The 25,754-nt window shown below is 42.5% G+C and overlaps 1 pseudogene; it reads right to left on the reverse strand.

The window, feature by feature from the left end:
- Window positions 1-23,646: 23,646 nt before the first annotated feature.
- LOC126214114 (5S ribosomal RNA) lies at window positions 23,647-23,764 on the reverse strand (annotated as a pseudogene).
- Between the last annotated feature and the right edge of the window lie 1,990 nt (window positions 23,765-25,754).

Below are 25,754 nucleotides of genomic sequence, written 5' to 3' on the forward strand. Positions count from 1 at the left end.
GAGTGTTCTGAATCTCCTTCTGCTCCTCCATCCTCTTTGACAAGGCCATTAGCAGAGTGAGTGTGACTTCTTATTCCAGAAGTCTTCGGCCGCCAATGCTGATTATTAATCAAAATTTAAGCAGTGGCATGTTTTGAACCTGGGAACGAGGATGTTTTGATTGCTAATCAAAGACACTAACCCTAGACCACCGCTGCAACAACTGAGATACCTATTAATGGACAGTAATATGAGGCACTTACAGCGTCAGGGAGGTGGATGAATCTCACCCCATTCAACATCTACATCCATACTCCGCAAGCCACCTGACGGTGTGTGGCAGAGGATACCTCGGGTACCTCTATCGGTTCTCCCTTCTATTCCAGTCTCGTATTGTTCGCGGAAAGAAAGATTGTCGGTATGCCTCTGTGTGGTCTCTAATCTCTATGATTCTATCCTCATGGTGTCTTCGCGAGATATACGTAGGAGGGAGCACCTCAGTGAAGGTATGTTCTCAAAACTTCAACAAAAGCCCGTACAGAGCTACTGAGCATCTCTCTTGGAGAGTCTTCCACTGGAGTTTATCTGTCATCTCATAACACTTTCATGATCACTAAATGATCCTGTAATGAAGTGTGCTGCTCTCCATTGGATCTTCTCTACCTCTTCTATCAACCCTATCTGGTACGGATCACACATCTGTGAGCAGTAATCAAGCAGTGGGCGAACAAGTGTACTGTAACCTACTTCCTTTGTTTTTGGATTGCAGCCGGCCGCGGTGGTCTCGCGGTTCTAGGCGTGCAGTCCGGAACCGTGGGACTGCTACGGTCGCAGGTTCGAATCCTGCCTCGGGCATGGATGTGTGTGATGTCCTTAGGTTAGTTAGGTTTAAGTAGTTCTAAGTTCTAGGGGACTGATAACCACAGCAGTTGAGTCCCATAGTGCTCAGAGCCATTTCAACCATTTTTTTGGATTGCATTTCCTTTCCAATGAATCTCAGTCTGGCATCTGCTTTACCAACGATTAATTTTATATGGTCATTCCATTTTAAATCACTCCTAATGCCTACTCCCAGATAATTTATGGAATTCACTGCTTCTAGTTGTTGACCTGCTATATTGTAGCTAAATGATAAGGGATCTTTCTTTCTATGTATTCGCAGCACATTACACTTGTCTACATTGAGATTCAGTTCCCATTCCTTGCACCATGCGTCAATTCGCTGCAGATCCTCCTGCATTTCAGTATAATTTTCCATCGTTCCAACCTCTCGATATACCACAGCATCATCTGCAAAAAGCCTCAGTGTACTTCTGATGTTATCCACAAGGTCATTTATATATATTGTGAATAGCAACGGTCCTACGACACTCCCCTGTGGCACATGTGCAATCACTCTTACTTCGGAAGACTTCTCTCCATTGAGAATGACATGCTGCGTTCTGTTATCTAGGAACTCTTCAGTCCAAGCACACAATTGGTCTGATAGTCCATACGCTCTTACTTTGTTCATTAAACGGCTGCGGGGAACTGTATCAAATGCCTTGTGGAAGTCAAGAAACACGGCAATTCTCCCTCAAGAGTTGAAACCAGAGAAGGTAGTAATGTCAGACGCTGGGGTCTCAAGTGAAGTTGACGATCTGCCTCATGCCGAACATGTTCCACTGGGTTTAGGTCTGGATAGTGGACAGGCCAATCCATTTCAAGAATGTTATTGATCACAAAACATTGGCTCACATATGTTGCTTTGTGACAGGGTGCATTGTCATGATAAATCTCAGAACTGTTCCTCTACTGTACACAATACACAATACTGCAAAATCTGTTCATATCATTACGTGCATTTACGAGGGGGCACAAAGAAAAAGGAATAACATTGCCTTGGACGGAGCTTGTATAGTACGCCACCTGTTCATCTGCAGTGATTGTTTATGCTAATGCTGTTTTGTTCTTATTTCATGCAGCTGTGAAATTTTGTTTTCTACTGGGTAAAGATGCTGAAACTCTTTTAATGTTGGAAACAACCTACCAGGATGACCCTATGGGAAAGACTCAACTGTAGGAGTGTGTATTGTATTGTATTGCTTATTGAACGGGGGAACAGGGCAAACGATGGAGAGACTTCATGCTACTGTAGCCCTCAATGGTTCACAACACCACAACAGGCCACAGTAGTCCACTCACCCCACCGCTACCCCACACTGCAAACTGAACCCAGGGTTATTGCACAGTCCCCCCCCCCTCCCCCCGGAACATCTCATTCCACACAAGTGTAACCACAATGTTTGCATGGTAGAGTAATTATGGTGTACAGGAACATGGAGACAGGCTGGCAGGCACACCGGACCTCGACACTAATCAGCCAGGCGGATTCGTGCCGGGGACCGGCACGCCTTCCTGCTCAGGAAGCACCACGTTAGACTGTGTGGCTAGCTGGGCAGGCAACTGTAGGAGTGGTTTGTTCAATTTAAAAATGATGACATGTCTATTGATGACAAATCTCATTCTGCATGGTCATTAACTGTCCGAATCAACGAAAATATTGAAAAAATTTGATAGCTTATACCGAGATGGTCAATAGAAAACTGATTAATTGTCAGAACTGTTTTAAGAAGACTGCGCAACACTGTTCGTCAAAAGAGACCTGATTTGTGACAGACAATAGACTGGTCCCTCCACCGTGACAACACACCTGCACACACAGCCATTTTGGTTAAAGATGGCACGTGTCTGCTATCCCACACACCTTACTCACTTGACCTGGCTCCGTGCGACTTTTTCTTATTTCCACTCACAAAAAGGTGGGTGGAAGGACACGGATTTGACAACACTGAAGAGGTGAAGAAAAAAATGAGGGATGAGCTGTCAGCCATTTCTAAAGATGACTAAAAAAGGTTTGGAATTGTGGAAGCACCTGTGGGACAAATGCATTAGTTGTAATGGAGAGTATTTTGAAGGGGTAAGGTTGCTGTGTAAACCATTGGAAAATATCAAACAATGGAAAATCCAGGATTGAATGTAACAATATCAGAGAAAGAAAGCTGCTACTCACCATGTAGTAGAGATGCTGAGTCGCTGAGTACGCTGTTCATTTCTGACGAAGGCCCTGTTGACCGAAAGCTCACTTTCTGACACTCTTTCTGTTATGCCTATTTGTGACTCAGCATCTCCAATATCTGGTGAGTAACAACTATTCTTTTCATAATTTTATGTGGCCGAGCGGTTCTAGGCACTTTAGTCTGGAACCGCGCGACCGCTACGGTCGCAGGTTCGAATCCTGCCTCGGGCATGGATGTGTGTGATGTCCATAGATTAGTTAGGTTTAAGTAGTTCTAAGTTCTAGGGGACTGATGACCTCAGATGTTAAGTCCCATAGTGCTCAGAGCCATTTGAACCATAATTTTATGAAAGTGATAGATTGCTACTCAACACACAGAAGAGGTGTTGAGTTGTGGAGAGGCACAATGTAAAGACTACAAAATATTTAATCTTTCAGCCAAATGGTCTACTTCAGAAATAGAGATTAGGGACAGTGGCCACGTGTGTGTGAGTTGCACTTGAGTGAATGTGTGTATGCTTTCTAGTTCCAAAGAAGTCATTTGGCTGACAGGTTAAATATTTAGTACTGTTTTCATTTTGCCTCTCCACAGCTCAACGCCTCCTCTGTGTGGTGAGTAACAATCTCTCCTTTCCACAATACTGTTGTTGTTCCACAGAGGATTTTCCATTGAGTTTCAAAGTAGTGATTTTTTGAAGTGCTGGTGGGACCTTATGGACACTGTATTTTTTCCTTCACTGAAACAGACACTAGTCTGACTTGTATGTCTGTCACAACTGTTGGTCAATCTGCTCAACTTATTCCTCTCTTACACACTGTGGATCGCCGGCGGGGAGACCCTTACATTTTGTTCCCATTTCTTCCCATCTCATCCTCCAGGTTGTCTGTTCCCATTTCTTTCTCTATCATTGTCACTATATTCCCATTGTGGGCCCCTTCATTCATCTTTATTCCTGTTATTATCATTACTGTCAAATATATTTTGCCAAATCGCCCACTCAACAAAGACCGAAAAAGGTGAAATAGGGGAAAAAGTTCGTGTAGTTGCAAATTTTTGTACTGTGGCAGGAGGGAAAATGCCATGAGCAAAATACAATAAATCCCGACTGGTGGGAGTGGAGATAGTGTTTAGAGATCACTTTTTAATGTTTTTCGTGAATAACTCGAAATCACAGCTTCTCTCGAAAGTGTTTCACAGTGCTAAATTAAACTACGTTAAACTTCGTACAGAAAATTCATTCGTTTTATCCTCTAGAGCTAATAGTCAGAGGATGAAAAATTGTACTTCGTAATACGTGAACACGAAAACTGAAGTATCGATTTTTAATAATTTATTATATAAGGAGGTGAATGATCCTTATATAATTCGAAAGATACGTTGTCACAGATGTGCACAATGCAAAATAATGTTTGTATGTAGCCATTAAGAGTGGTAAAAAAGAAGTAGAAGCTTTCACATTCATAACACTGATGTTTCAATCTCTATCACGCATTAAAATCTCAAATACCTGAACAGCGAAAATGGAAGACCTACCAACCTCTATGCTGCGTACCGATCAAGTGCTATGGCAGATATGACACACGAAAGTAACATTTCATGAAATCTCATTCTAGGAGCTTTCATGTTTCCATGGTTTATTTCCAGTACAACATGCGACAAGTGCTAGGTCGATGATGTCAGCAGATGTTAACAGATCGCAGTAACGAAGTCTGTAAATAACGTTGTATACAGGCGTCGTTATTTAGCTTACTTTTCTGTACGAGCAGTTCTGTGGTCATTTGCTGCCACTACCAGAAAATTTGAAGTAAGTTCCTAATTTTTTATTTCTTCATTATGAATAACTAAGACTTTCGACTTCCCTTATTGGGCAGAAACTGTATTTGTACTAGGGTATGCAGAGGAAAATGTCAACGGGATGCAGAGCTATACAGACACAAAATTTGCGTAGAGAAAGTAATAGCAATGTGGACATTCATAACGATAATGCATCTGCTTTGTTTAACGACCGTGATGTTAACACGTGAACATCGAAAATTGAAGTACCGATTTTTAAAATTAATTATACAAGGAGGCCAATGAAACTTACATAATTCGAAAGAAACTCAGTTGTAGATGTGGACAAAAGAAAAAAAAATCAATTGTATACGTAGCCATTAGGAGAAGTAAGAGGAAGTAGACACACACATAAGGCCGGTATTACACTATCAAATTTCTTTGTCAAAGATTTGATCAAAGATGTGATCCAATAGTGGTGGGCAGGAAATCGCGTATCTGTTAGAAATCGCAGTGACTGAGAAGTCACAGATATCACAGTAGCAACTTTACAAAATCTAACTGCGATTTCAGTCACAGGTAGCAGTCGCAAGTAGTATTTCACATTCAAAGACGTGAGCCATCTATTGGTCGAATTTAGCACTGCTTTCTGCGATTTCCGTGACAAGTCGCAACTAAGAGTCGCAAGTAGCAGCTAAAAAGCGCGGTTAACAGTGCCATCTGTGGGTCAAAGTTCGTACTACGCCCATCTCTGCGGTACGCTATGGAGTCTAACTGCGATTTCCGTGACAAGTCGCAACTAAGAGTCGCAAGTAGCAACTAAAAAGCGCAGTTAGCACTGCCATCTGTTGAGCAAAGTTCATACTACGCTATTCGCTACCGAGTCAAACTGCGATTTCTGTGACAAATCGCAACTAAGAGTCGCAAGTAGCAACTAAAAAGCGCAGTTAACATACTTTTCCTAGTGTCATCTGTTGACCGACGTACGTACTTCGTTATGAGAGCCTTGTGCCTCACGAGATCGATGTGCTGTGTGTGCATATGAAGGGCTTATTTCAATAGTGGTACAAGTCCATTTTTGTTAATTTTGAGATATAGAGTCGTAAAGTTACATGACCGCTGAAAAATCTGCAGTTGAGATACCAGAAATATTCAAGCATATGGCTTCTTGCTAGAGATGAACCTTTATTTATGTTTGTTTGGATCACTAATTTCAGAAGCATTATAGACAGAAAAGTGGAGGTAATGGACTTGTACCACTATTGAAATAAGCCTTTCATATTATATGACGACATGCACATTCAGCATCAGTTATGGTTGGTCAAATACTGCTGTGACTCTGAATGTATTATATTAATAAGAAGCAACATTGCCGTTTTCTCCTGAAAATATCAAGTAGCGTAACAAATGTGTTTGATTCTGCTTCCAATATGACAGTTTTGGTTAATACTCCACATGCCTACAGGACTTTGCAATGTTAACACAGCAGAACTCAGACATCTGTATAAGTGTAGAGAAATGAAAACAGTCATATGAATGCCTCACTTTTGTTACGACACAGTTCAAGACTCGGGAGAAAAGTTTTACACCTGGTGTTCTACATGGCAACTTCACACACAAGAACTTTTTGCCGACACTACTACCACCTACATAAGTAAGCTTTTCCTGTGTTACTTTCAAGTAATGCACTTAAGCTATTCCTGATTTAACTGGAAGATCTGTACCTCCCACTTTCATATCAACAGCCTCAAAATGCATATTGTAGACTTCGGGATATGTTACAGGTCAGTGTCACACCAAGATTGTGGAGAAAGGTGGCGGGGGGGGGGGGGGGGCGGGCATGTCGCTCTCCAACAAGTGTTTACCAATAAGTAAGTGGCGGAAAATTATGGGTATAGGACGGCTTAAACATGTGGAAAATGAGATTTTTATTATTCACTCACTGTATTTGACATTTATTATTCCTTTAAAATCGCACAACAACTTCGATAAAACACAGCTTAATCATTAACACACTTATTTCACAATTGTTTCACTTTTAAACTGCAAATCCTCTAAGAGCTGTCTTGAATCTTCACGAGTCCCTCCCAACAGCCTTGATGTGGGTAGATACGTACAGCAACCAGTAATCAGAGTCAGAACTGTGTCTGCAAAAACACAAGGATTATTAAACAATTTTTGCTGTCATTAATTACTAGAAGTATAATTGACAGAGTAGATTGCTAATATTTGCTATAATGAATATCACATTTGCAAGAACGATCTCACTGAAGTAATTAAGTCCATCGAAACGCTTAGAAACTAACCTATCGTCTGACGAAAACGGTCTAAAGATGCAGTGGCAATTTCTTCAGATCTGTTGACAATGATATTTTCAGTTATCACTTTACTGAGTGACTGAAATGTAGTTCAGGTACCTGTGAACATAACAATATGTTAGAATTCATTTTCTAAATACGAACTATTACGATACTGTACGGCTACTTACGTATTAATTACACTATTAATATTTTCACAGTTGTTTCTTTAATACAAAATTAAAGCCAACGGAAGAAAAAACGTAAAACATACTTGCCAATGACAGGTTTGTTGCGATGCAATTTTCTGTGTTGACAGATGTAACTTTTTCATACAGTAGTAAGTCGCAGAAATCGCAGAAGTAGCAGGAGTCACAGAAATCGCAGAAGTAGCAGAAGTAGCAGAAATCGCAGAAGTAGCAGAAGTCACAGAAGTCACAGAAGTAGCAGAAATCGCGGAAGTAGCAGAAATCGCAGAAATAGCAGTGGCGGAGGGATACACGACCTATGTTCCTTAACTGCGACAAATCGCAGTTAAGAATAACAGATACTGAAAAGTAGCATTCACAGAAATCACTGATATCGGAAAATCGCAGTTTAGCCCATCACTATGATCCAATATTCCGTCCAATATATTTGACAAAGATCTTTGACGTAGCGCTACAAGGGGTATTACACTGTCATCAAATTTTTCGTCAAAGTTCAAGATGGCTGACAACAACTTGTTATTAACCGCAGCAGTTCTACGTACTCCAATTGCATTGTGTGCACATGCGGAAAAGAAGTGGGGGGAAAAAATGGAACCATACATACGAGGTTGACAGTCTTAAAAGTCCTGGGATTACAACTTGATAATAAATTCAGTTGGGAGGAGCACACCACAGAACTGCAGAAACGCCTTAACAAATCTTTATTTCCAATTCGAGTGTTAGCAGACATAGGCAACATAAAAATGAAAAAGCTTGCATACTTTCATTCCATAATGTCATATGGGATAATATTTAGGGGTAAATCTTGAAGTCAAACAAAAGTTTTCAAGGTCCAAAAGCGTGTAATACGTATTATTTGTGGAGTAAATTCACGGACCTCCTGCAGAAACCTCTTCAGAGAACTGGGTATACTAACTACTGCCTCTCAGTATATTTACTCCTTAATGAAATTTGTCCTAAATAATATATCTCTTTTTCCAACAAACAACTCAGTTCATACATACAATACCAGGAACAAAAATGATCTGCACAAGGACTTAAAAGCACTTACTTTAGTTCAAAAAGGGGTCCACTACTCAGGAACACTCATCTTCAATAATTTGCCAGGAAACATAAAAAATTTAGTTAGAAATAAAGATCAGTTTAAAAGGAGCCTGAAAGACTTACTACTGGCCAACTCCTTCTACTCCATTGGCGAAATTTTTAAGAGAAACAAATGATGTATTGTATTTATTCATACTATTAGTATTTTTATTTCAGCTTAAAAAAAATCGACATGTTCCACATCCACGAGGATCTCCTCAGCACGGATCTATGGAACGAAAAACTAATCTAATCTGGGTGAAGCCGTGGGTTTTACGACGACACGATAAAAGCATTCAACAAAACTTGTTACGTGAGCTTACAGTGGAAGACGTCAAGTCGTACATCAATTACTTAAGAATGGATGAGCATACATTTCTGTATGTGCTCAATGAAGTGTATCCTCATATCACAAAGCACAATTTTCACTTAAGAACTGCTACATCTTCAGAAGACAGGCTCACTATAACACTCCGATTCCTTGCTACAGGAGAGGGTTATGTTAGGTTAGGTTAGGTCTCCAATCTTCTTAATCTATTTTTGTATTCAGGGTGCCTCGCGTTGTAAAGCGTCTCATCAGCTTCAGACATCTCTATTAATTCTGTAGTTGTCGGCACACACCAATTGTATTTACCGGCAATGGTTATAAAAACACTACAGACGACAGAACGCTGCAGCGATGCTAGCGCTCCGCGTGGTAACATATCGCATTGCAGTGAACAGAAGACAAGCGATTTCTTTGATCAAATATACGGCCTCGGCCTAGATTTGATCAAATATTGGACGACATTTGTCAAAGATCCCTATTACACTATCAAATATCTTTGACAAAGATATTGGACAAAGATATTGGACAAAGAAATTTGATAGTGTAATACCGGCCTAATACCGGCCTAAGAAAAGTTTTCCTTTGTATCTGACATTGCTACCAACCTCTACTACTAGTAACAATCAGATGCTATAGCAGACACGACACACGAATGTAACAACGTTTCGTGAAGTTGCATTCTAGGGACGTTCATTTTTAAATGTAGCATCGGACAGCTACAATGCCGCAATTACTACGTCGTTGATGCAGTCAACAGCGGAAAACGAAACGTAGTAACGAAGCCGTCAGAGAAAACAAACGTTTATTAGCGCCGTTTTTTCACTAATTGTGCTCTAAGAGTTGACGGAAAAAAGTGTGTTCGGGTTTGCCGCCGTCACCGAAAATTTGGATAAATTCTAGTGTCCGATACCACACGTCGGCTTTGACCAGTGACGTCATAAGTAAGGCAAAGATGCTGCAATGGTCAATCTATGAATGGAATGGTTCATACTCGTAAACAAACGAATGTAGTATGCCATAAAAACGCGAGAATTTCGTTTAAACGAGTTGAAGATGACTGAAATAAAAAAGAGCACGAGAGCAATTACGAGTGCATATATTATATTATGTTTTCCATACTTACTGCAAAAACGATCTAAAAAATGAAAACTTCGAATAGTTGGAATCGTCAACTAGAAATCTATGTAGGAGGTCATTTCTAGTTGCCGATTCCAATATTACCATTTGTTGCGCAAAAATCTTATATCAGAAATGTGCTTAAAAAATGATCTTCTTACAAGGAAACCTCCCCATCGAACCCCCCCTCAGATTTAGTTATAAGTTGACACCGCGGATAGGCCTTGAAAAACTGAATACAGATCAATCGAGAAAACAAGAAGTTGTGTGGAACTATGAAAAAATAAGGAAAATATAAAACTGAGTAGTCCATGTGCAAGATAGGCAACATCAAGGACCATGTGAGCTGAGGAGTGCCGTGGTCTTGTGGCTAGAGTGAGCAGCTATGAAACGAGAGGTCCTTGGTTCGAGTCTTCCCTCGAATGAAAACTTTATTTTCGCAAAGTACGATCTGTCCGTTCGTTCAGTGACGTCTCTGTTCACTGTAATACGTTTAGTGTCTGTGTTTTGCGACCGCACCGCAAAACCGTGCGATTAGTAGACGAAAGGACGTGCCTCTCCAATGGAAACCGAAAACATTTGATCGCAAGGTCACAGGTCAACCGATTCCTCCACAGGAAATCACGTCTGATATATTCTATACGACTCTGGTGACGGCATGTGCTTCACATGACAGGAATATGCTGTCGACCCACCTAACTTGTACACTTGACGAATGGGTAAAAAGATTCTTCTACCTTGCCCGATTTAGGTTTTCTTGTGGATATGATAATCACTCCCAAAAAAGTGATGAAAACATAAGAGTTTGTCACATAAACTGCAACAAATGAATGCAACAGTTTCACAGTCGCACAGTTTTCCCTGTGGTCTGTCAAAACATATGTTTTTTACGTTTTCAAATGTTTCCGTGTGTAGACCGTCAAATCCTGCATATGTCCAAGCAAATCTGAAAATGTTCTGGAATTTTGGAGAGCGAATTTGATTATGTGAGAGTGCCTGAACTTTGATAATTGCCTGAAAATAAAAAATTAAACTTTTCACTCGAGAGAAGACTTGAACCAAGGACCTCTCGTTCCGCAGCTGCTCACGCTAACCACGAGACCACGGCGCTCGTATGGTCACTCTCTCCTTGATGTTACCTACCTTTTGCATGGACTACTCAGTTTGTATATTTTGCTTATTTTTTTCGCAGTTCCACACAACTTCTTCCTGTTTTCTCGATTGATTTGTGTTCAGTTTTTCAAGGCCTATCCCTGTACCAACTTATAACTAAATCTGAGGGGGGTGCGATGGGGAGGTTTCCTTGTTAGTAAAGTACAGAATACGACTAGACTTAACAGAAAACGAAAATCTTTACACACATTACTGCACACGCAAAGAAATGAAACGCAAAAATGACCAAACCCTGGAGCCGATAACTATACTACACGAAAGTCACACCAGGTACAGTAAGTCCAAAACAACACACTCCGTAAAACTGATACATCAGGAATGAAAGTAAAATTGAGAGCAGTATAGCAACAACATCGAAAAGGAAAACATGAAAGTGACTACATAAAAAGAAACTTACCGCATATGAACTTCTAAAGGAGTCAAAGATCGAGGCTGACAAGAACGAAATAAGGATATAACAAGAAATAATGAAGCTAGAAGGTCAAACTGTAACAAAAGAAGGCAATTCCAGAATAACAAAAAATGGTTCAAATGGCTCTGAGCACTGTGCGACTTAACTCCTGAGGTCATCAGTCCCCTAGAACTTAGAACTAATTAAACCTAACTAACCTAAGGACATCACACACATCCATGCCCGAGGCAGGATTCGAACCTGCGACCGTAGCGGTCGCTCGGCTCCAGACTGCAGCGCCTAGAACCGCACGGCCAATCCGGCCGGCCCAGAATAACAAATGAAAAAAAATAATAAGAAACACAAACTGCGAGGCACGAATGAGGTACCGCCCAAATCCGTTCTTCCCTACCACCCGCCCTCAATCAGATGCAAAATTTTTAAAATAAAAAAAAATAAAATAAAATGAAACCACGAGTCAATCACACAAACCCTCCGGCATAGACACAGCAATACCCCTTGGCCCACCATAGTAACCAAAAAATATGAAAACGACAGAAAACCCTTCCTCCAGAGAAACCAAAAAAGTAGCACTCGCACAATACAGTACCATAAAAAAACGCAAAGTAAAACAAGAAAAAAGTATCAGACCCACCAACACCTAACAAACAAAACGAGGCTTGTACATTTTGACTACTACTTTCATAAAGGCAAGAACTAAACAATAACCTTTAGGAATACGCTTCCTCCAACAGTATTCATCTAAATAGCCTTGCAGCACTAGAATCCTTCTCTCTCCCCCCCCCCCCCCCACCCCCATCTAGCAACAGATTTGAGAGCCCCCCAATACCCCTCTATAGTATTAGTACATGCCCCATCATAATCTTTGAACTGAATATTGTGATTCACTACCAAATGATGATAACCCCTTTCACCCAACCCGTTGTACGAAGCAAACCGGTCCGACATGACTACAGAACCTTCTTCCACATATTCTTCTATTAAAGATGTCAAGACTTCCTTTGTCCGATTTGTTACAACCCTAAATACATCATCAGCACAATCTCCTCCAGAAACTACTACTCCAAATACCCAAAGCCCAACAACCTCGCGCCCCCTTTCGTACTTTCTCTTTCCAAAATGTCTCATCTCCTTCAACTATAACCCCTGCCCCCCCCTCACCCCCCCCCAATGACCCCCTATACTCTATAAATTCCCCGCAGATTTCCCTACAAAACGAGAACCAGTCAATTACAGTGCCACACGAAACCCCTGCTTCGTGCAAAATACATCACACATTACGTCATTGGTCAAAGCCGACGAGTGTTATCGGACACTAGAATTGACCAGAAAATTTAGTGTGTTCATAACTTTCAGTATCTTCATTTGGTGTGGCTTCAACGTTCCTTATTATAAGCAAACTATAAGTTATGCCTCATAGAAGAATATAAACGGGTCGGCCTGAAAGACGAGGAGTTAGAGAGAGAATTTTTGTTTAGAGGGAAAAAAGAAGAAAAAAGAACAGTACAAAAGTTGATACATTTTAAATGAGCACTGAACGTCGTTCCAAATAATTTTGAGAACTGTAATTTCAGTTTGATGAATTTCAGTGCAGATTTTGTAATGCAAACCATGACTTTGCGCGATACAACGGCAGTCAAAGTGCGTTTTCATAAGGGAAAAGTTACTTTGCCGCCATTAATACAAAATTTATTTTTCAACACAGTGTATCAATGACTCCCTTAAAGTGATCGAACAACTAAAGAGAAATCAAAGAATTATTTCAAGAATACACGTAGCTACAATGCAGCATTTGCTACGGATCAGTTTTGCTGCTAAAATTTCGGGCACTTTACGATGCATGATATTTGATATCACAGATCAGGTCCATTGACGCAGTTGGGGGAAGTTCGACCACAGGCAGTTGTTATTAATAACGGAGGTCAATTGTGTAATATTAATGCTTATTCTAAAATGAAGTGGTTTGAGATCAATTATAAAGTGTGTGTATCATATCTACTTGCAGTAGAGTTGTATTAACCCTTAGCTTCCCAGGTGCAGCTTGAGTGACTAGTATATTTAAATAGCCATAAAAATTGCATTCTGCAATTTTAGTGGAACAGTTCAGATTTTATGTAAAAGGTTACATTAATGACAACCAAAAATTATATATCCAAATAAATTTTTAAGTTTATTTTTACGAAATTGAACAGAAACTACACAAATGCATGTATGATGTCCCATACTCCGAGGAGCGTAGGGAGCAATTCGGGAGACCCGCACCGCCGCGCAGTCTAGGCAAGGTCGTAGCGGAGGTGGGTTGTCATTGCCTTCCTCCGACCCTAATGGGGATGAATGATGATGATGATGATGATGATGATGATGATGATGGTAACACAACAACACCTAGTCATCTCGAGGCAGGGAAAAACCCCTGGCCCCGCCGGGAATCGAACCTGGGACCCCGTGCGAGAACGCTACCGCAAGACGACCAGCTGCGGACCTATTAAAGTTAATGATACGAAAACTGAAATACCCTGCACTCCAAATTTTACTTTTTGCTATATTTTTTGTTTATTACACACGCAATAATAATAATAACATAAGAAACTCCCACAAAACATTCAAAATAACGAAAATTACACAAATACTTTTCAGTTGTTTAGTTCCCTTCTCAGAGTTTCTTTTGTACTCGCAGTAAATTTTTTTTAAAGATTTAAAGTCAGACTGGCTTCTTGCAAAAGTGGCAAATATAAGTTGTCTTTCTATTTTTTACGGGGTGGGGGGGGGGGGAGGAGGAGGAAGGGGGTAACAGGTGGAGCATGTTTTCCATTTTTCCAGTCGTTCTACAACGACGTCTACTCTTGGTTCTGCTACACTCTGTTTCACAGAGGAAGACTGCACTGTAGTTCCCTCTCTAGATTGTCGCACAGATAACAAAATGGTAGATATCGAAATAGACGACAGAGAGATAGAGAAACAATTAAAATCGCTCAAAAGAGGAAAGGCCGCTGGACCTGATGGGATACCAGTTCGATTTTACGCAGAGTACGCGAAGGAACTTGCCCCCCTTCTTGCAGCCGTGTACCGTAGGTTCAAATGGCTCTGAGCACTATGGGACTCAACTGCTGTGGTCATTAGTCCCCTAGAACTTAGAACTACTTAAACCTAACTAACCTAAGGACATCACACACACACATGCCCGAGGCAGGATTCGAACCTGCGACCGTAGCAGCAGCGCGGCTCCGGATTGGAGCGCCTAGATCCGCACGGCCACCGCGGCCGGCGTGTACTGTAGGTCTCCAGAAGAGCGTAGCGTTCCAAAGGATTGGAAAAGGGCACAGGTCATCCCCGTTTTCAAGACGGGGCATCGAACACATGTGCAGAACTTAGACCTACATCTCTAACGTCGATCAGTTGTGGAATTTTGGTTCAAATGACTCTGAGCACTATGGGACTTGCTTCTAAGGTCATCGGTCCCCTAGAACTTAGAACTACTTAAACCTAACTAACCTAAGGACATCACACACATCCATGCACGAGGCAGGATTCGAACCTGCGACCGTAGTGGTCGCGCGGTTCCAGACTGTAGCGCCTAGAACCGCTCGGCCACCACGGCCGGCGTAGAATTTTGGAAGACGTATTATGTTCGAGTATAATGACTTTTCTGGAGACTAGAAATCTACTCTGCAGGAATCAGCATGGGTTTCGAAAAAGACGATCGTGTGTAACCCAGCTCGCGCTATTCGTCCACGAGACTCAGAGGGCCATAGACACGGGTTCCCAGGTAGATGCCGTGTGTCTTGACTTCCGCAAGGCGTTCGATACAGTTCCCCACAGTCGATCAATGAACAAAGTAAGAGCATATGGACTATCAGACCAATTGTGTGATTGCATTGAAGAGTTCCTAGATAACAGATAGCAGCTTGTCATTCTCAATAGAGACAAGTCTTCCGAAGTAAGAGTGACTTCAGATGTGCCGCAGGGGAGTGTCGTAGCAACGTTCCTATTCACAATATACATGAATGACCTTGTGGGTAACATCGGAAGTTCACTGAGGCTTTTCGCGGATGATGCTGTAATATAACGAGAGGTTGTCACAATGGAAAATTGTACTGAAATGCAGGAGGATCTGCAACGAATTGAGGTATGGTGCAGGGAATGGCAATTGAATCTCAATGTAGACAAGTGTAATGTGCCGCGAATACATAGAAAGAAAGATACTTCATCATTTAGCTACATTATACCAGGTCAGCAACTGGAAGCAGGCAATTCCATAAAATATCTTGGAGTACGCATTAGGAGTGATTTAAAATGGAATGATCATATAAAGTTGATTGTCGGTAAAGCAGATGCCAGACTGAGATTCATTGGAAGAATCCTAAGGAAATGCAATCCGAAAATAAAGGAAGTAGGTTACAGTACGCTTGTTCAACCACTGCTTGAATATTGCTCAGCAGTGTGGGATCCGTACCAGATAGGGCTGATAGAAGAGAGAGAGAAGATCCAACGGAGAGCAGCGCACTTCGTTACAGGATCATTTAGTAATCGCGAAAGCGTTACGGAGATGATAGATAAATTCCAGTGGAAGACTCTGCAGGAGAGACGCTCAGTAGCTCGGTACGGGCTTTTGTTAAAGTTTCGAGAACATACCTTCACCGAAGAGTCAAGCAGTATATTGCTCCCTCCTACGTATATCTCGCGAAGAGACCATGAGGATAAAATCAGAGGGATTAGTGCACACACACAGGCATACCGACCACCTTTTTTTCCACGAACAATACGAGACTGGAATAGAAGGGAGAACCGATAGAGGTACTCACAGTACCCTCCGCCACACACCGTCAGGTGGCTTGCTGAGGATGGATGTAGATGTAGAAGGATACACGAAGTTCGCGGAGCAGGTGAAACTTGTTGACTCGTTTTTTATCCATCGTGTCAAAAACGAGTTTACAAGCTTCTTAAAAAATTAAAGCGGTTCACATGAGTACTGTATGAGTAGGAACTGTGAAGAACAAACGCATTCACCCCACTTATGTCCAACATGCGGAAAAATAATGCCATTGGTCATTGTTGGAAGAGACTTTGACGAGCAGCGCTATTTGTTTCAACCTAATGTATTTTTAGCAGATCCTCTACCTAAAGATTAAGTTTCCACACTACTGTCTAATTCATTTTCATCACTTTTTTCATTCAAGGAATTCACAGGTGGCAAAAACAATTCGCTTTCACACTGTTACTATAGTGTATGATGTCCACTTTAAATTTCGGTGTCACTGTCTGATCCAACATCACTTCTTAAACTGTCCTCAAACCATTTTAAAACAGTGTCCTCAAAGTCAAGGTCCGTAACATGAACAGTAGACGTAAACCTGGCTACTGAATTCGTAATGCAAAGTCCTAGGTGTGGTCTGAGAGATTGTTAGCACGAAATAAACTGTAATAGTATAGCCCTTTCCACCCTGAGAGAATAATATTTTAAATCTTTATCCAAAATGTGCCAATTTCCATACATTATGATAAGTACAGGGCTATTACAAATGATTGAAGCGATTTCATAAATTCACTGTAGCTCCATTCATTGACATGGTCACGACACACTACAGATACGCAGAAAAACTCATAAAGTTTTGTTCGGTTGAAGCCGCACTTCAGGTTTCTGCCGCCAGAGCGCTCGAGAGCGCAATGAGACAAAATGGCGACAGGAGCCGAGAAAGCGTATGTCGTGCTTGAAATGCACTTACATCAGTCGGTCATTACAGTGCAACGACACTTCAGGACGAAGTTCAACAAAGATCCACCAACTGCTAACTCCATTCGGCGATGGTATGCGCAGTTTAAAGCTTCTGGATGCCTCTGTAAGGAGAAATCAACGGGTCGGCCTGCAGTGAGCGAAGAAACGGTTGAACGCGTGCGGGTAAGTTTCACGCGTAGCACGCGGAAGTCGACGAATAAAGCAAGCATGGAGCTAAACGTATCACAGCCGACGGTTTGGAAAATCTTACGGAAAACGCTAATGCAGAAGCCTCACCGTTTACAATTGCTACAAGCCCTGACACCCGATGACAAAGTCAAACGCTTTGAATTTTCGGCGCGGTTGCAACAGCTCACGGAAGAGGATGCGTTCAGTGCGAAACTTGTTTTCAGTGATGAAGCAACATTTTTTCTTAATGGTGAAGTGAACAGACACAATGTGCGAATCTGGGCGGTAGAGAATCCTCACGCATTCGTACAGCAAATTTGCAATTCACCAAAAGTTAACGTCTTTTGTGCAATCTCACAGTTTAAAGCTTACGGCCCCTTTTTCTTCTGCGAAAAAAACGTTACAGGACACGTGTATCTGGACATGCTGGAAAACTGGCTCGTGCCACAACTGGAGACCGACAGCGCCGACTTCATCTTTCAACAGGATGGTGCTCCACCGCACTTCCACCATGATGTTCGGCATTTCTTAAGCAGGAGATTGGAAAACCGATGGATCGGTCGTGGTGGAGATCATGATCAGCAATTCGTGTCACGGCCTCCACGCTCTCCCGACTTAACCCCATGCGATTCCTTTCTGTGGGGTTATGTGAAAGATTCAGTGTTTAAACCTCCTCTACCAAGAAACGTGCCAGAACTGCGAGCTCGCATCAACGATGCTTTCGAACTCATTGATGGGGACATGCTGCGCCGAGTGTGGGAGGAACTTGATTATCGGCTTGATGTCTGCCGAATCACTAAAGGGGCACATATCGAACATTTGTGAATGCCTAAAAAAACTTTGAGTTTTTGTATGTGTGTGCAAAGCATTGTGAAAATATCTCAAATAATAAAGTTATTGTAGAGCTGTGAAATCGCTTCAATCATTTGTAATAACCCTGTAGATCATACAAAAAAATTCTCATGGTGACAGTCTGTTCAAAAAGTCAAAATACAAATACACATAAAATCCAACTAGCACTTGATGCATTTGTTTGGAAACATACACATTAAATGAAACATTCTCACTCTAAAATAATCCAGGAATTGCCTCAGACTAACGAAATGTAGGATAATATATTGTGTTTATCTTTGGTACCCATGATTTTGTCTTTTCGTTTAAGTTTGAAATGATCTGTTGCGCTCTGCTGGTCACAATATGAAGCAAAACAGCTGCCAAACAGAACCCAGGAACTCGCACAACCATTGCCGTCTGGAGTGATGCAGAAAAGTGATGTAGTTGAGCTGCAGCAAGTTTATAACAAAACCTGCACAATCGTGCAAGCCAGGGTGGAAAGGGATAGGTCCACGTCACGTTCAAGCGGCTACTGACAAAGGGGAAACCATGGCAGCCTCGGGAAAGAACAACTGGATAGCGGTGTCATCTCGTACCCCATCCGTACGCATAATCAACAGAGTAAAAATGAATGCTAGCGGTCTGTGAGACCGCACCTGCGGGTCGTGGTTAAGGGATAAATGGTGTTCTGGCGGTGTAGGGGTAGAAACGTGACTGAGGGTAGGTCGCTGGATTTGTCCATGCACTTCCCTCCTTCATATGTCTGCACACTGAAGAGCGAGCAGGTGATTTCCCACGCTCTCCACTCCACTTCATCAAAAACACAGCTGGGCACAAGATTGTTAATCCTTACTTAACGAAGTTAACTTTTCGAGGAACGGATTAATTTTTAAAAAAACCGTAACGGGCTCTTTAACTTCCATTAAGTTTCCGTGGGTCATTTAATCGGTAATTACACTACTGGCCATTAAAATTGCTTTACCAAGAAGAAATGCAGATGATAAACTGGTATTCATTGGACAAATATATTATACTAGAACTGACATGTGATTACATTTTCACGCAATTTGGGTGCATAGATCCTGAGAAATCAGTACTCAGAACAACCACCAATGGCCGTAATTACGGCCTTGATACGCCTGGGCATTGAGTGAAACAGAGCTCGGATGGCGGGTACAGGTACAGCTGGCCATGAAGCTTCAACACGATACCACAGTTCATCAAGAGAAGTGACTGGCGTATTGTGACGAGCCAGTTGCTCGGCCACCATTGACCAGACGTTTTCAATTGGTGAGAGATCTGGAGAATGTGCTGGCAAGGGCAGCAGTCGAACATTTTCTGTATCCAGAAAGGCCCGTACAGGACCTGCAACATGCGGTCGTGCATTATCCTGCTGAAGTGTGGGTTTCGCAGGGATCGAATGAAGGGTATAGCCACAGGTCGTAACACATCTGAAGTGTAACGTCCACTGTTCAAAGTGCCGTCAATGCGAAGAAGAGGTGACCGAGACGTGTAACCAATGGCACCCCATACCATCACGCCGGGTGATACGCCAGTATGGCGATGACGAATACACTCTTCCAATGTACGTTCACCGCGATGTCGCCAAACACCGATGCGACCATCATGATGCTGTAAACAGAACCTGGATTCATCCGAAAAAATGACGTTTTGCCATTCGTGCACCCAGGTTCGTCGTCGAGCACACCATCTCAGGCGCTCCTGTCTGTGCTGCAGCCTCAAGGGTAACCGCAGCCAGGGTCTCCGAGCTGATAGTCGGTGCTGCTGCAAACGTCGTCGAACTGTTCGTGCAGATGGTGGTTGTCTTCCAAACGACCCCATCTGTTGACTCGGGGATCGAGATGTGGCTGCACGATCCGTTACAACCATGCGGATAAGATGCCTGTCATCTCGACTGCTAGTGACACGAGGCCGTTTGGATCCAGCACGGCGTTCCGTATTACCGTCCTGAAACCACCGATTCCATATTCTGCTAACAGTAATTGGATCTCGACCAACGCGAGCAGCAATATTGCGATACGATGAACTGCAATCGCAATAGGCTACAATCCGACCTTTATCAAAGTCGGAAACGTGATGGTACGCATTTCTCCTCCTTACACGAGGCATCACAACAACGTTTCACCAGGTAACGCTGGTCAACTGTTGTTTGTCTATGAGAAATCGGTTGGAAACCTTCCTCATATCAGCACGTTTTAGGTGACGCCACCGGCGCCAACTTTGTGTGAATGCTCTTAAAAGCTAATCATTTGCACATCACAGCATCTCCTTCCTGTCGGTTAAATTTCGCGTTGTACCACGTCATCTTCGTGGTGTAGCAATTTTAATGGCCAGTAGTGTACATAACTGTACAGCACGTCTGAACACGAGATTCGCAGTAAAAGTGGGCGTCCTAGAATACAGTCATGGGCTGTGAACATAATGTTCTGTTGCAAACTATTCCTCCGAATTCGACAAACCAATGGACAAATTGTGGAAGAGAGTGTCACAGAAATGATACATGATTAGCGCTGGACATCATTAAAAGAAAGGCGTTTTTCGTTGCGACGGAATCTTCTCACAAATTTCCAATCACCAGCTTTCTCCTCCGAATGCGTAAATATTTTGTTCTGCGTGACTGCTACGGTTGCAGGTTCGAAACCTGCCTTGGGCATAGATGTGTGTGATGTCCTTAGGTTAGTTAGGTTTAAGTAGTTCTAAGCTCTAGGGGACTGATGACCTCAGATATCAACAGATGTTAAATCCCATAGTGCTCAGAGCCATTTGAACCATTCTTTTCTTTTTTTGACACCGACCTACATAGGGAGGAATGATCACCAAGATAAAATAAGGGAAATCAGAGCTCGTACGGAAAAATTACAGGTGTTCATTCTTTCCTCGTGCTATGCGAGATTGGAATAATAGAGAATTGTGAAGATGGTTCGATGAACCGTCTTCCAGGCACTTAAATGTGATTTGCAGAGTATCCATGCAGATGTAGATGTAGATGTAGATGTAGATGTAGATGAGTGCGCAGTGCCACTCGGTCGTGATGGATAAAACTCCAACAATGCAGCAGAGGAAAGCGGCTGTTTTTCTCTGGGTACAAAGAAATGTTCAATTGGATGAAGTTGAACCTAGCTTGTGAAAGGCGAAGTTAATGGAACTTGTAGTACTGTACAAGCCAAAAACTCGACGCTACTAGGTCGACTGACAGGCTAACGCTAAAGGGCATAGTTTAATCTGGCTTCCTCCGTATCATCCACATCTATGTCCGAGTGAAAATATACGGGCATAGGTGCAAAGTAATGTGGCAAAAAAGAAGAAATTTACGCTCAGTGAGGTCGAAATGCTGGCAAAATAAGTCATTGCAAATGTTACGTTACGGGGTCGGTCTCAGGGTGTTAGCAATACCAAGAATGTATTTAAGGAGACATGTATTCATGAAGGACTGTGTCGAGTTTTCAGTTATACGTCACTTCTCTTCTTGCTGTGTTAGCAACTACTTCTTCTGCCTAAACACGGCAGAATTTACAGATATACATCTCACTAAGATTCTACTGCAGTTGAAATAGTGACAGAATCGTGAAACAGCGTATTATTAAACTAGCAACAGAGGGCGAGACGTATCATTAATTACGAGAAAGCCCATTCTCAGTATAAAAACATATGTGCAGCTTCTTCGTTTACTTTGTTGCAAAACCCGCAGCAGTTTTCGTTTCACAGGCAACTGATGCTCCTTGAAAATTACATTATTTGATTTAAAAGCTTCTGTAGTTGCCTGAATTCCGCAGTAGATACGGAAGTTTCGCATATCATTCATAGACGGCTGGTGTGGCCGAGCGGTTCTAGGCGCTTCAGTCTGGAACCTCGCGACTGCTACGGTCGCAGGTTCGAATCCTGCCTCGGGCATGGATGTGTGTGATGTCCTTAGGTTAATTAGGTTTAAGCAGTTCTAAGTTCTAGGGGGATGATGACCTCAGATGTTAAGTCCCATAGTGCTCAGAGCCATTTGAACCATTTTTGAACCATATCAATAATATGTCAAAACGCTCTCCTGTTTGCGTGCTACCATTTGCTAAAATCTTCTTTGGATATCTCAGACCGTTTATGTGAGAAAGGAGAGATTTATGACTATATCATTCTGGCTTTTTCACTGGCGTGTGCGTTCCTGACGGAAACCTTTAGACACATTTCATTTTCTGGACATTGGAGATAAAGAGCGATATCCTTCGAGGTTTAATATATAATTCAATACGGTACCTAAATTTTATATGCAGCCACATATGACCTAACTCATACCAAGCGCAAATTCGTAGCGATCCCTATTTTTCACAACAATCTAAGAATTTCTCGCAGTAGTTTAGCTAATAACGAAATATCACAGTAACTATGACCATTAACGAAATAATTGGTAACTGATCACGAAGCTGACGAATGAAGCCATAAGGTGTGCGAGACTAACGGTTTATTACTGTATAGGTTCTCCAAACTCGTTTGAGAAACACTGCAGATGGGCCAGCTTTCACGGCTGACGGGTTACGCGCCGAACAGGCCTGGCGTTTATCTTCGCATGCTGACTCGTTCAGCACACACTGGCAGCTGTACTTTCTGCCACTCGATCCGTACTGAACTGTCAAAAGTCGCAACTAATTTTAAACGCCCTATAGAACGTACGTTGGCACCCCTGCGCGTGGACGTACCCAGCGAGGGTTAGGGGGGGGGGGGCAGCTGCCCCCCCCCCTCCTAGAAGATATTCGCTGTTTTTTTACTAGTCTACTGTTTTATTTAATAAGAAATTCTGCATGTTTTCTCGGATTGTACAAGTGCATTCTTGTATTTAAAATGTTTATTAAAAGCAGTTTTTCACTGGTTTACTCTTTTATTTAATAACAAGTGCTGTATGTTGTCTCGAGTCCTTGTTTCCTGAGACTAGTATGACCTGCCCCCCCCCCCCCCCCCTAGTTCAGATCCTGGGTACGCCCTTGCCCCTGCCACTAGGCAGCAAGAACAAATCTGCAAACGAAGCTGACTTCAAACTGGTTGAAAATACGTTGCCGCATTTTCGTCATTACACTAATTTTGTGTTCCGATTGGGAGAACAAGTACTACTCGATTGTAAACTGTGGCCGAGCGGACTGGCCGCGCGGTTTCGGGCGCCATGTCACGGATTGCGTGGCCCCTCCAGCTGGAGGTTCCAGTCCTCCCTCGGGCATGGGTGTGTGTGTGTGTTGTTCTTAGCATAAATCAGTGTAAGTAGTGTAGGGACCAATGCACTCAGCACTCCGTCTTCAGGCCACGAGTGGCCTACCGGGACCATCCGACCGCCGTGTCATCCTCGGTGGAGGATGCGGATAGGAGGGGCGTGGGGTCAGCACACCGCTCTCCCGGTCGTTATGGTGATATTCTTGACCAAAGCCGCTTATATTCGGTCGAGTAGCTCCTCAATCGGCATCACAACGCTGAGTGCACCCCGAAAAATGGCAACAGCACATGGCGGCCTGGATGGTCACCCATCCAAGTTCCGACCACGCCCGACAGCGCTTAACTTCGGTGATCTCACGGCAACCGGTGTATCCACTGCGGCAAGGCCGTTGCAGTAGCGGCCAATGACCTCAGTATTTGAACATTTTTTTTTAAACTGTGCTTGTCTTAAAAAGATCAACAATTGTGGATCACAGTTTGAGAGTTAACAATTTGTAACAAAACTTAAGGGGGAAAAAAACACAAATTTAAGCATTCAGATGTCGACAGTGGAAGTTATACAAGCAGTAATCCGGTTAATAAAAATACGACAGACAAGAACTGGAGAGTCTTTTAGCACTTCAGCAATTCGCGGCTTTGTGTCTCAAGCTAGTGTGGATCAGTGCGTAGTAAACGTTATTGTTATGAACATGATTCCTTTACATGCGACCAAGCCGATGTCGTCTGAGAACTGATAAAAATTTTAAACCGCAAAAAAGTTCAAATTCGAGGAGAGCGCCGGGCAGTCGCAGGCTTTAGTAAATATTAAATAGTAAATACAGGGTGTTTCAACAAGAATATACGTATTACAAAGTATTATTTTGTCCAAACTATCGATCGCTGCGACTCGGCTGCGCTAGTTGAGAAACGAATGTATAGCCTAGTTTATATTATTAGCCGCTAGATATCAGTTGTCTTCTGTTTTGCTTGGTAACCGTCATATGTTTAAAATGGCTACTCTGCAGCAGAAATAATTTCGTGTTGTCGAGTTTGCGAAGTGCAATTCCGTCATTACAGCGCAAAGACGTTTCAGGTTGATGTACTAAATTGATGCTCCGAATGGGTGGAACATTCGCAGATGGTATCGACAGTTTCTAGATACAGGACGTGCATGTAAAGGAAAGAGACCTGGCTGCCCTCGTGTTCCTGAACAAAATGTTGCACGAATTCAAACTGCTTTCCAACTCGTCGCTCCAGTCGGGAGTTACAACTGCCAACAAGAACAATTTGGCGTGTTTTGAGACGTTGGTTGGTTATGAAGCTGTACAAGTTACAGCAGATACAAGCTCTGCATCCTGATGACAAACGCAGACGTGTAGCATTTTGATTCTTGATGCTATTGACAATGATAACACTTTCGCACACCACATCGTTTTCAGTGATGAAGCGACTTTCCATGTTAGTGCTCAGGTAAACAAACACAGTGCTCGAATTTGGGGCCTACAGAAACCACATGCAGCCACTGAACATGTACGAGATTCGCCCAAAAGTCAATGTGTTTTGTGTGACACCCCGATCGTCTGTTTACGGCCCATTCTTCTTTGATGGAAACACGGTTAACGGTCAGCAGTATCTCACTGTTACAAAACTGGTTGTTTCCGAAGCTGCACGGAGACAACTTCATTTTTTCAACATAGTGGGGCACCGCCTCACTGGAGTCGCCAAGTGCGTGAATATCTGCATGAAACTCTACTGAACCGTTGGATTCGTCGTCAAGGACTGGCGACTTACCATGTCTCAGCTGGGATCCACGGTCACCGGATTTCACATCCTCTGACTTCTTCCTGTGGGGTTTCGTTAAAGACAACATTTATGTACCACTACTCCCACACAACCTGGAAGAGTTGAAGAACCGGATCCGTACTGCCATAACATCAGTGATGAAGGACACGCTTGCCCAAGTATGGGAGGAATTTGAGTATCGATGTCATATTTTTCGTGTCGCTGATGGACGACATATTGAAAATCTGTAATCTGAACTTGAGAGGTTAGTAAATATGTGCGTAAACTTTCATATTCGTATGTCTTAAACTTTCATAAATATATGCATTCGAAATACGTATATTCTTTTTGAAGCACCCTGTATTATTCCTGCCAGCAGCTTGGATGCACGATCTGTTAAGCTCTTTGTGAGACAATGTTAATACTTGTCAGCTCTTCCTATCTTTGGAATTGTCTGGATGATGTCCTCTCCCAAATCCTGATGTAATACCGCCAGTCTTATGCATTCTACATGCCAAAGTAAATAGACATTTTGTTGCCACTCCCCCGATGATTTTCTGATGGAATATTATCCATCCCTCTTGCCTTATATGATCATAAGTCTTTCAAAGCTCTTTTAAATT

Source organism: Schistocerca nitens, chromosome 11, assembly GCF_023898315.1.
Source record: "Schistocerca nitens isolate TAMUIC-IGC-003100 chromosome 11, iqSchNite1.1, whole genome shotgun sequence".
NCBI classification, from domain to species: domain Eukaryota; kingdom Metazoa; phylum Arthropoda; class Insecta; order Orthoptera; family Acrididae; genus Schistocerca; species Schistocerca nitens.